This window comes from Myotis lucifugus, unplaced genomic scaffold (genome assembly GCF_000147115.1).
Source record: "Myotis lucifugus unplaced genomic scaffold, Myoluc2.0 scaffold_194, whole genome shotgun sequence".
Taxonomy (NCBI): domain Eukaryota; kingdom Metazoa; phylum Chordata; class Mammalia; order Chiroptera; family Vespertilionidae; genus Myotis; species Myotis lucifugus.
The window spans coordinates 1,123,839-1,135,667 of NW_005871242.1; the positions used below are offsets into that span (position 1 = coordinate 1,123,839).

At 36.0% G+C, this 11,829-nt stretch overlaps 1 non-coding gene across 1 annotated transcript; it reads left to right on the forward strand.

The window, feature by feature from the left end:
* The first annotated feature begins 3,276 nt into the window (after positions 1-3,276).
* LOC111827622 lies at positions 3,277-3,440 on the forward strand. The gene has a single exon (XR_002831248.1). It is a non-coding gene; the product is annotated as a U1 spliceosomal RNA (small nuclear RNA).
* Positions 3,441-11,829: the final 8,389 nt, after the last annotated feature.

Consider the following 11,829-nt stretch of genomic DNA (forward strand, 5'->3'; position numbering starts at 1 on the left):
TAATGACGTAAGAGATTTTTTTGCTACATTGTATAATAGCTTTTGAATATTGGAAGAACCTTTCCTCATTTTGTACTACTCACAATGTGTGAAGATGTGACACTGTACATCTGCATTATTAACATTTTCTCTATCACTTTCTTAAGTCTGGACAATAAATAAAAAATAAATCAAACCTGGTTTGTATTTGCCAATTTCCATGGTGTAAATGCTTTTTATATCACATAGCCAATTTCAATCTACCACTGAAGGTGCAGTTGGGACAACATGCACAGTAGCACACCATTATGTGGGATTTCTACCACACAAATACAATGAACATGACCTCAAGAACATAGATAATAATAAAGTGTAGTAAAGCCCAAAGGAAGTAATGAGTTTAGAGTATTTTTACCTTTGTTTTGAATATAATTTATTTAATGGTAAGCTTTATAATTTAATTTTTAATGACTTTTAGTAATTGGTTCATAAAATTTCTTAAAATGTAATAGTTGGCTCTCAAGAGGCAGTATAAGTTGGCTCCAGAAAACCACTGGCGCCACCTCAGCACTAAGAAATTAGATCCTCTGAGACGGGGACCCAGGAATTTGCATATTTAATATCTCCCAAGATGGTCTGATGTAAGATGCCAGCAAAAAAATCTAATTACTTTTTTTTCTATTTAGCTAATAAGTAGGTAATCTTCAGAGGCAACATGTTACAGGGAAAGAGTACAGGATTAGGCATTAGAGCACTAGGGTTCTCACTCCAGTTATGCCACTAATTATATGGCCTTGGGCAAATCACTAACCCTCTTAGTTTCCTAATCTAATAAGGAGGGAATGGGACTAAGAAAGGATTATTAGATGTAATTTTTTAAAGATTTACTTACATGCTGAAGGATTTATGAGTTTAATGATCTGCTATCTATGATTTGCTTTAAAATGCTTCAGGAAATAAAGAGAGAAAAAAACTGTAAGAGATAGATAAAATAAGATTGGCAAACTGTCTTTGTGATGAGAACATGAGGATTTATTACACTATTCTCTCTACTCTTGAGTATGTTTAAAATTTTCTATAATAAAAATGTCTTGGAAAGTCACTAATAATTTTCTATCTTTAAAAATATGTTTCACATCAATTAAATAATATGTATGCAAATTGGGAATATTGAGACATTTTGTTAACTTTCTATTTTATTTTCTAGAGTATCCAAATTGCAAAGGCCCAATATTTGAAGGATGTAGAAAGATTTAAAAATACATGACTCTGATAGTAAATGTATGAAAATTGCATTTGTTGATCTAGTATTAAACTAAGAAAGCAAAAAAATTTTTTAATGTTTCACATCATCCTTGGGTTTCTAAATTGTTTAATGTGACAGGGGTTGGGGTCAGATATTAGCATCTATTAGGGATTTAATGCTTAGGAATGTAATCTGCTTGGAAGTCGAAGAGCAAATCAATGGCTGAGCCACCAGAGTCCAAAACCCATGCAGCCATTGGAGCTAAATAATTCTAGGCAACATTTAGAACTTTTACATTGTGGATTAATTTAGTAATTTTTGATTCATTCTAATTATTAAAAAATTATTATATTAATAAGGCTACTGAAAATTTTCAATTTAGGAATTTTAGGTCCCTCTTGTATAAATCCCATAGAATAAAATTAACTCTAGAAGCATCAATTAAAAGACAAATTATTAGATTAGAATAATAAAAAAGGAAGCAAGACCCAATTATACGCTAATTATAAAAAACAACTTGAAAATGTACTATGCAAACTCTAACCGAAAGACAGTAGGAGTGGCTGTATTAATATCAAAGTAGACTTCAGAACAAGGAGTATTGCCCAGGATACAGAGGGGCATTACACAATGATAAAGGGGTCAGTTGCCAAGAAGACAAAACAATCCTACATGTATGCACTGTACAACAGAGGTTTAAAATACATGAAGTAAAAAAACTGATAGAACTGAAAGGTGAAATAGAAAATTCCACAATCCTTAAGCTCACACGGTCTGGCAGCTAAACCTCGGCGTCTCACATAAAGCTGGGTCTTCAGAAGGGAGCTAAAGTCGCCTCCCTTTAGTAGCACCTTCTGATACACAACAGAAGGTGAAAATTCTGAAGAAAGCATCCTTTATTTAGGCCCTCAGAATTCCAAGTGATTAAAATCAACAAAATCTGCCCTAGCTAGTTTGGCTCAGTGGATAGAGTGCCATCCAGTGGACTGAAGGGTCCCGGGCTTAATTCCAGCCAAGGGCACGTACCTCGCACGTACCTCGGTTGCAGAGGCTCAAGCCCTGGCCCTGTTCAGGGCGCATGCGGGAAGCAACTAATCGATGTGTCTCTTTCACATAGATGTTTCTCTTTGTGTGTCTCTCCCACTTCCTTCCATTCTCTATAAATAAATAAGTAAATAAATAAATAAAATAAAATAAATCTGAGCTCACAGTGCAAGATCACCAAACACATAGGGAAATTAGGCACTGTGAACAAAAGCTCAAAAACAATAAACTTAGAACTCCAAGAACTTTAGTATTGGAATTATCAGACACAGAATACTAAATTAATTTGTATGAAGAGGGAAAACTGAAGTACAAAATGAGCAGTGAGAGCACAACAAGGCATAGAAATGAGCCAATAATCTTTTTTAAATAATCTAATAGATCTTTAACATATAATCATTAACTCTAACGCTTCAATGGATGGGTAAAATGGAAGAACAGATGTAGCTGCAAAGAGAATTGGCAAACTTACGGATAGGTTAGAACAGACAGCACAGGTTGCTGCAGAGAGACAAGGAAATAAAGAACGTGCCATGATGGAAATCATGACCCAAGAGGTGTAGACAAATGACTTGAAAGAAGTGGTCAATACATTGATTCCAGGTCGCATTGGAAGAGACATAGAAAAGGCTTCCCAATCTAGTATCTGCTCTTTTTGTCTTTGTTAGAAAAGTCAAAATGCTGAAGAAGCCCAAGTTTGAATTGGGAGAACTCATGGAGCTTCATGGTGAAAGATGGTCACAATTCTGGAAAAGCTACTGGAAGACAGGGTTAAAGTTGAACCAGTGGATAGATGTGAGCCCCCAATCCAAGAATCTGTTCAAAATTCAGACTTCCAGTGGTGACAAATAAAAAACCCTATTTGTGATTTTTAAAAAAAGATCATGTCTCCAAATCTGGTCACATTCCAAGGTGCTGGGGGTTAGGACTTCAACTATGAATCTGGGAGAATACAATTCAACCCAGATCAAACCCAAATGTATAGCAATCGCAGAATAAAGTTTGAAATACTTACCTGGCAGGGGAGACACCATGATCACGAAGGTGGTTTTCCCAGGACGAGGCTTATCCATTGTACTTCGGATGTGCTGACCCCTGCGATTTCCCCAAATTTGGGAAACTCAACTGCATAATTTGTGGTAGTGGGGGACTGCGTTCGCACTCTCCCCTACAAAAAAAGAAAAGAAAAGAAAGATAAAGTTTGGAATAATTACTCAAAGAAATATTACACAGCAGTAACACGAATGATAACAACTACATGTTATAAGATGGATAATGTTGATTGGAAAAGGCAAGTCATAAAGGACTAATTTCATTATACCATTCTTACATAAGGAAAAAACAAAACTAACAGGATGTAATTTAGGGATGTGTACACATGATATCACTATTTTTAAAAGACAAAGGAGCCCTAACTGGTTTGGCTCAGTGGATAGAGCGTCGGCCTGTGGACTGAAAGGTCCCAGGTTCGGGTCCGGTCGGGGGCGTGTGCCTTGGTTGCAGGCACATCCCCAGTGGGGAATGTGCAGGAGACCAGTGGGGAATGTGCAGGAGGCAGCTGATCAATGTTTCTCTCTCATCGATGTTTCTGACTCTCTGTCCCTCTCCCTTCCTCTCTGTAAAAAATCAATAAAATATATATATTTTTTAAAAAGACAAAGGAATGATAAATAGTATAAAATTCAATATAGTTAATTTTCGAACTCTTCTTGGAGAGAAGCAGAGGAATGGAACTCAGGAATAGCCCACAGTATTGATCATGTTCTAATTCATAAATTGGGTGGTGAGCATTTAATAAATCATTACTTATATATACTTCTATCATCATATTCATAATAGTCATATATATAAAATATGAATGTATATAATTATTTTTATATATTATTTAGTATTTATCAAATATTACCTAATAACATTAGGTATTAAAAACCCCTCTTATGATAACATATTTCATGCAAATCTATTTGGAAATGGATGCTAATTCATTTTTATTATTTCGCAGTAGTCCTAGTTTTTTGTTATATTCTTAGAATAATTTAGTGGAGGGTGTAGAATTATAAGAACTCTTTGTAGATAATAGAATGTGTCTCTGCTACAAGATTATCCACATATCAGACTCTTCTCTTTTTGTGCAGTTCAAATTTAATACATTTGTGACTTTATCCCATGCATAGTGATAGCATAGTCAGAACCTATTTCTTTTCATCTCCTCATCCTTGTAAGTTAATGATTGTGATAGTATAATTACGTATACTGATTACTTTTTTTAGAGCTGGTTTCTCAGCCTCAGCACTATTGACAATTTGGGCCCATAATTCTTTGCAATGGGAAACTGTCCTGTGCCAGTGTAGGATGTTTAGCAGCATTGCTGGCCTCTACCACTAGATGTCAGTAGCACACCCCTACCCCAACCCCCAGGCATGACAATAAAAAAATGTCTCCAGGCATTGTCAAATGTCCCTTGGGACAAAAACCACCCTATTTTAGAACCACTGTTCTAGAGCATTCCTGATGCGAATAACACTTAGATACCCCACACTGGAATTAATTTTTTCATATCTACTTCACTTTCATTTCTTGCCAAATAAATCCGTTTTGCTCCTTAATATAGAATCTTAGTGAGCTATCAAAACAATGCTGACCACAGTATCACATTCAAACACTTGTAATAACTGAATTTGATTTTGTTAATGTTTTACTTCACAAAGGGGTGTGGATGTAGAGTGAAGAAAAAGCACCTGAGTTTCTCTGTGTTGTCCTGGTAACAAAGCTTAAACTTTAATTTTCTACAGTTATAGACAAATCCATGCTTTTACTAGTACTTAAATTTTTCCAATTATGACATGAGACTGTAAAATACATGCAGAATCTTTTCTTTCTACTCTTTTACATAAAGCTCCTTGTATATTTACAATAAATCAATTTCTTAAAATGGATTTACCAGAAATGAAATTATTGGCTCAAGCTTATGAATAGTTTTAGAGCTCTTGAATGTACTGCCTTTACCAAAGGGTTGTACCAGTTCATACCAGCACCATCTCTGGTTTGAAATAATACCACTTAGTAGATAATGCTACTAAAACAATAAGACTTTTTCCAACCACCTTGAAGATATTGGCTTTCTCAATTCTTTGGAATGCTTTCCAATTTCCAGAAGAAAATTTCTTCAACACGATAAAGGCAATATACATAAAACTGACAGATAACATCACACTCAATAATGAAAGGTTGAAAGTTTACCCCCAAATCAAGAACAAAACAAGCATGCCCACTCTTGCCACTTCTATTCAACATAGTACTGGAAATTCTCCCAGAGCAATTAGGCAGGGGAAAAGCACCCAAATTGGAAAAGAAGAAATAAAATTACCTTTTTGAAGATGACATAATCTTCTATATAGAAAACTTGAAAGAGTCCATCCACACAAAAACCTGTTAGAACAAAGTTTTAGAATATAAAATCAACACACAAAAATCAGTTCAATTTTTATACATGATCAATGGACAATCTAAAAAGGAAATTAAGAAAATAATTCCATTTACAATAGCATCAAACAGAATAAACACTTTGGAATAAATTTAACCAAGGAGGCAGAAGACTTGTGCACCAAATTATAAATCAGTCCTGAAAGAAATTAAAGAAAACATAATAAATAAACAGAAAGACATCTTGTATTACTGGAATGGAAATTTTAATATTGTTAAGGTTAAGATGACAATACTATCCAAAGTGATCTATGATTCAATGTAATCCCTATCAAAATCTCAATGATGTTTTTTGCAGGAATAGAAAAATCCAACTTAAAATTCATATGAAATCTCAAGGGACCCCAAATAACCAAATTACTCTTTAGGAAAAGAACAAAGTTGGAAGTTCTCACACTTCATTTCAAAACTTACTACATCCCAGCCAGTGTTGCTCAGTGATTGAGTGTCAACCCAGGAACCAAGAGGTCACTGGTTCAATTCCTGGTCAGGGCACATGCCCAGGTTGTAGGCTCAATCACTAGTAGGAGGTGTGTAACAGGTCGCCGATTGATGATGTTTCTCTCCCATCAATGTTTCCATCATCTCTCTATCCCTCTACCTTACTCTCTATCTAAAAACCAATAAAACATATTTTAAAAATTTATTACAAAATTTCAGCAATCAAAAGAGTGGGGTACTAGCAAAGTACAAACAGTTTACAATATATACCAAAATAAAAACCATACTGAAAACCAGCAGAAAAAAAGAACTTAGCATTTATTGAGCCTTTTAAATAAAGTAGCCTTTTAAAAATGAACATAATTTGTTTAAGCATAAAGGAAAAGATCAGCAAATGTGACTGCAACAGCAACAAAAGCACAGTTAAAAGCTAACAAACAGTACAAAAGACAAAGGTGAATATCTTTGCTTCGTAAAGAACTCCTATCAAACTCATTTCCACAAAAAAAAAAAAAAAGAAAGCTTAACTCTTAAATTTTACAGGAAGGTCTGGAGATGTACATACTAAGCCAGTCCTTGGGGAATGATATTAAGGAGCTATAGTAAAAGAGAGGAGATTCTATTTTTATGTGAATTGAACACTGTTTTAATTTTATAATAAGCATATGTTATCCCTAATTTTAAAAACATACATTTTTAAGATAAAATGCATCACAACAGATAAACAATTTATTTAAAAGTAAATAATACTAAACAGAAGTAAATTATTAAACCCTGTCATTATTAAAGAGAAACAAGTTAAATATACACTATCACTCTGCTTCTATCAAATTATAAGACAGTAGGAAACATAATTCCCAGTGTTACTATATAATGATGTATAGCAATAGGAATTGGCACAACTCTTTGGTAAAGCAATTTGAAAACATACTCCAGAGCTCTAAAATTATTCATTATCCTGAGCCAATAATTTCATTTCTGATAGATCCATTCTAAGAAATAATCCAACTAAAAAATAATACATAAAAACCTTTATAGGAAAAAGTAGAAGTGATAAAAGTGCAACAATATGGATATGGTTAAATGAATTATATACATGCATGCATTCAATGAAATATTAGACAACCAGTAAAAGGATACTTTTTAAAGACATTAAATAATATATAGCATCACAGAAAAAATTTTGCCCAGCAGGTGTGGCTTAGTGGTTGAGCGGCAACCTATGAACCAGGAGGTCACGGTTTGATTCCCTGTCAGGGCACATGTCAGGGTCATGAGCTTGATCCCCAGTAGAGGGCATGCAAAAGACAACCGATCAATGATTCTCTCTCATCATTGATCTTTCTATCCCTTTCTCCCTCTCCCTTCCTTTCTGAAATCAATAAAAAACAATTTTTTTAAATTCTGAATTCCTAAATAATTATATATTACAATTATAACTACATATTTTTTCTATACACAGGAGGAAAGAAAGCATCAGAAATGAATATTCCAAATGTTACCCAAAAAATGGTTGTGTGTTCAAGCATGTAAGCTCTTACCATAGGGCTGGCACAAAAGGAGTGTTAAATAAAGGCTAGCCATTATTATTGCTCTTAAAATTAAACTAAGTGCCCTAACCGGTTTGGCTCAGTGGATAGAGCGTCGGCCTGCAGACTGAAAGGTCCCAGGTTCGATTCCGGCCAAGGGGATGTACCTTGGTTGCGGGCACATCCCCAGTAGGAGGTGTGCAGGAGGCAGCTGATCAATGTTTCTCTCTCATTGATGTTTCTGACTCTCTATCCCTCTCCCTTCCTCTCTGTGAAAAATCAATAAAATATATTTTAAAAAAGAAAAAAAAATTAAACTAAGTATTAGTGGTGGTGAATGTGGAATTGTGGGTAATTTATGTATTCATTTTTGCTTGTTTGTTTTTTACTGAATTTCATACAAGAAACACATATTGCTCATATAAATTTTAAGGGGTTTAAGTTTTAAAAAATTTTTAACGCATATTTTTAACATGTGAGTTTTACTATCTGAATACATTGCTGTCCTTAAATTCACTCTGAGCCAATTTACTCAATCATATTCACTACCATATGTTGATATTGGTCAAGATAAGTGTTCTGGAAAAAGAAACACTTTTTACACTATATACTTCTGTAACATTTTACGTTCTTATACTGAACATGTATAAATATATTATTGCCTGTGTACTTTTTAAAATAAAGGAAAACTTGAAGAAAAAACAAACATCTCTTTGTTCTCAGATTATAATCAGAGCACATAATACTCTTTCTAAAAAATTCAGTAACTACTCAACTAGTGATCTCAAACAGATGATAGATTTTAGGATGGCGATTACTGTATTTGGAAGGTAGGCAGAGAAAGAGAGAAAAGCCAAGTAGCCAGTTATTTCTTCGCTTTGTTGTCTTGGTAACTAAGGCAGCTGGCTGAACTATTTTCTATTATTTTCCAATCCTGTCACAGAAGAAATTTTCAAATGGGAAAGCAGATGTGCCACGGGTATAATTAATCTCCCTGAAAATGGCCCATTAAAATAATGTCAGTGGACATAAGGATAAAAATGAAACCAATCAAAAGAACTAGAAAAAATATGAGCCGAAAGCCGAAGAGGGTTACACATTTGGTTCCCTTTATACAGTAATATGAAAAATTTTGCGACCGGCCAACAATCTCCACAGCTGGACTCCAAGGAGGCCCAGGCAGGCTTACTCAGACACCAGTCAGAGTGGGAAAAAGCTTCCTGGGCCAAAATCACTAATACAACGAAATAAAACTTCCACTGGTAAAGGCTTCAAAGAGGAAAAAGTATGACTTCATGGGATAAATCCGTATAAATGGAGTCTGTTTTCAACAGCCATGTGCAAAATGAGAAATTAATACTACCAGAAGTAACTGGATCAAGAAAAACCTCTGTATGCAACTAACATGACAGAGCTGCATTGGTACAAGGACACATCACAAAGCACTTACATGTGTGTAGATTTCTACAACAGGTCAGTTACCATCAACCACACAGATCCCGCCAACGTCCAAGTGCAAATGTAAACAGAGATAGATTGCTCTTAGCTGGGTTCAATTTGGGGCTAGTTTCACGTCAGTGGAACCTGAAGCAGCTGAAAATGTTAGCAACTTTTCACTCACCTGAGAGTGTAAAATAAGATCAGGAAATGTGTTCCTTGCTTTTCTTTCACTCTCCACATTGCCCAGCACAGAGGAGTGATTTCTCTCTGAGTGAATCAATACACCAGCTGGGAAAATGTCAGAGGTCAGTTATCCTCAGATTCAGGCAATGAACAGATGAAATGAGCAGCATTATTATCTGCATATGCTACTAGTGTTCAACAAAAATCTCCCAGGCCAAATGTTTTTTTTCTGAAAGAAAGGGTTTATTGAGCCATATGCTGGCCAGAAAAAGGATCAGGTCGTGGGGCATGCAGTCTCACCCAGCAGCAGCCGGGCTAGACGCAGAAGGCAAACATGGCCACAGGCTCGGGATTGACAGGCTCTCTTATACCATGAGTTTGGAGAAGAAAGATGTAAGTTGATTTGAATGAATTTACATTGGCTCTAGATAAAGGGGCAGGAGGAGGTGAAGCAGAGAAAGTTCTGGGATAGGTGCATAGTCCTTTAGGAAGGAGTGTTTACTGCTTCTGCATTGGTTGTGGGCAAATAGGCCCGAAAGTTCAGCATAAGAAGGATGCTGTTGCACCTGGTGATGGCTATTCTTCTAGATAAGGGCTGAAATAGCTCCCTGGACGTTAATTCAGGGTGTCAACATACATTTAGGAATGAGAGCAGTCTTTTGTTGGTTTTCTGTGTTAACTGATTAACCTCTCTCTCTCTCCCATTCTCCGGATCACTGTAATTTAATTTAGGATATCTCAAATTTGTTCTCTTGTTACTAGCTTGAAAGAACTTGTTTTAAGTAAAAAAAAAATCAGGTCATCCTAAAAACCAGACCTTTTGTGTGTTTTTTAGGTTTTTTAATTGATTTCAGAGAGAGGAAAGGAGAGGGAGAGAGGGAGAGAAATATCGATGAGAGAGGATCATTGATTGACTGCCTCCTGCATCCCCTAACTGGGGATCGAGCCCACAACCAGGGCATGTGCCCTGACCTCATGGTTCATGGGTTGACACTCAACAACTGATCCACACCAGCCGGGCAGAATATATTTTTTTAGTTACCCTCTACCCAGGAAGAAAAAACTTTGAGCTTACTTATAGGCCTTTTTTATATTTAAAAATAAAGTTTCCAGTTATTTTTCTTTTTACCAAAGTAAATTATGCTCATTGGCCTCCCCTCCTAAAGAAGAGGAAGAAGACATGGAGGAAGAGGAAGAGGGCAAAAAACCCAAAACTGAGACAAGCAAGAAAAGGAACAAATGGTCCAATCTCCCAGCAACAGCCACTGTGGACCATCTTGGCATTGCATGTCCAAATGCTTTTCTGCGCATATACAAATTCCCCTAAAACATATTATTTATAAAGTTTTTTCACTTAAAATGTATAAAATATCTCTTTGCATTTTTCTCCTTCTCTTTCCCTAGTGAACAATTTGGTCTATGGATCATTAGATCATGAAGTTGGGCGGGGCAAGGCAGGTCTGAGTGTGGGTGACTGTGAGCGGTGGGGTTGGAGTAGGTCCACCCAGCACATAGGATGTCAGTCTGACAGGGTGAGGAGGAGATGGGGGCGTGGGGAGCGACATTGGCAGTCCCATGTGAAATGTCAGAAGCCAAGTGGGTGAGGAGGGCGGCAGCATGAATGACAGCCTGATGATGCAAAGAGGCCCCTCCCAGGGAGTTGGAGTCTGGGCAGGGTGAGAAGGGCATCTGCAAGGGGATGAGGAAGCAGAGGTGATGGGAGATTGATCACACTGGAAAAGGTTAACAAAATAACAATACCTAACATTGAGGATGGAGAACATCAGCATCCTCCTACAATGCTGATGAGAATATAGTTTGTCATCATTTTTTTGGACAGCAATTTGGCAACATTTGACCTTTAAAAAAAATCTTTAAAATGTATACACTTTATTTAAATAACTTCACTTCTATGATTTTGCCAAAAGAAACTATCATGAACATTTGAAAAGATATATTTACAAAGATGTTTAGCAAACCATTATTTATATTTAAAAAACTAGAAGCAACTGTCCAATAAAATGAATATAATTAAATTAAATAATCAATTCAAGGGACTATAATGAGGCCATAAGAGGTAGAACACGATGAAAATGTTTCCAAGATGTAGTTTTGCAAAAAGCAACTTTAAAAGCGCTATCTAGTGCAATACTTTTGTTTCCTTTTTAACGTTTTTTTTTAAAAATATATTTTATTTATTTTTCACAGAGAGGAAGGGAGAAGGATAGAGAGTTAGAAACATCGATGAGAGAGAAACATCGATCAGCTGCCTCCTGCACACTCCCCACTGGGGATGTGCCCACAACCAAGGTACATGCCCTTGACCGGAATCGAACCTGGGACCCTTGAGTCCGCAGGCCGATGCTCCATCCGCTGAGCCAAACTGGTCAGGCTAATGTTTTTTATTGTTTAATATAACGTACATAAATAGTAGTATACAAAACAAACAGGTATCGCTGATTCACTACAAAGTGAATATCTTGT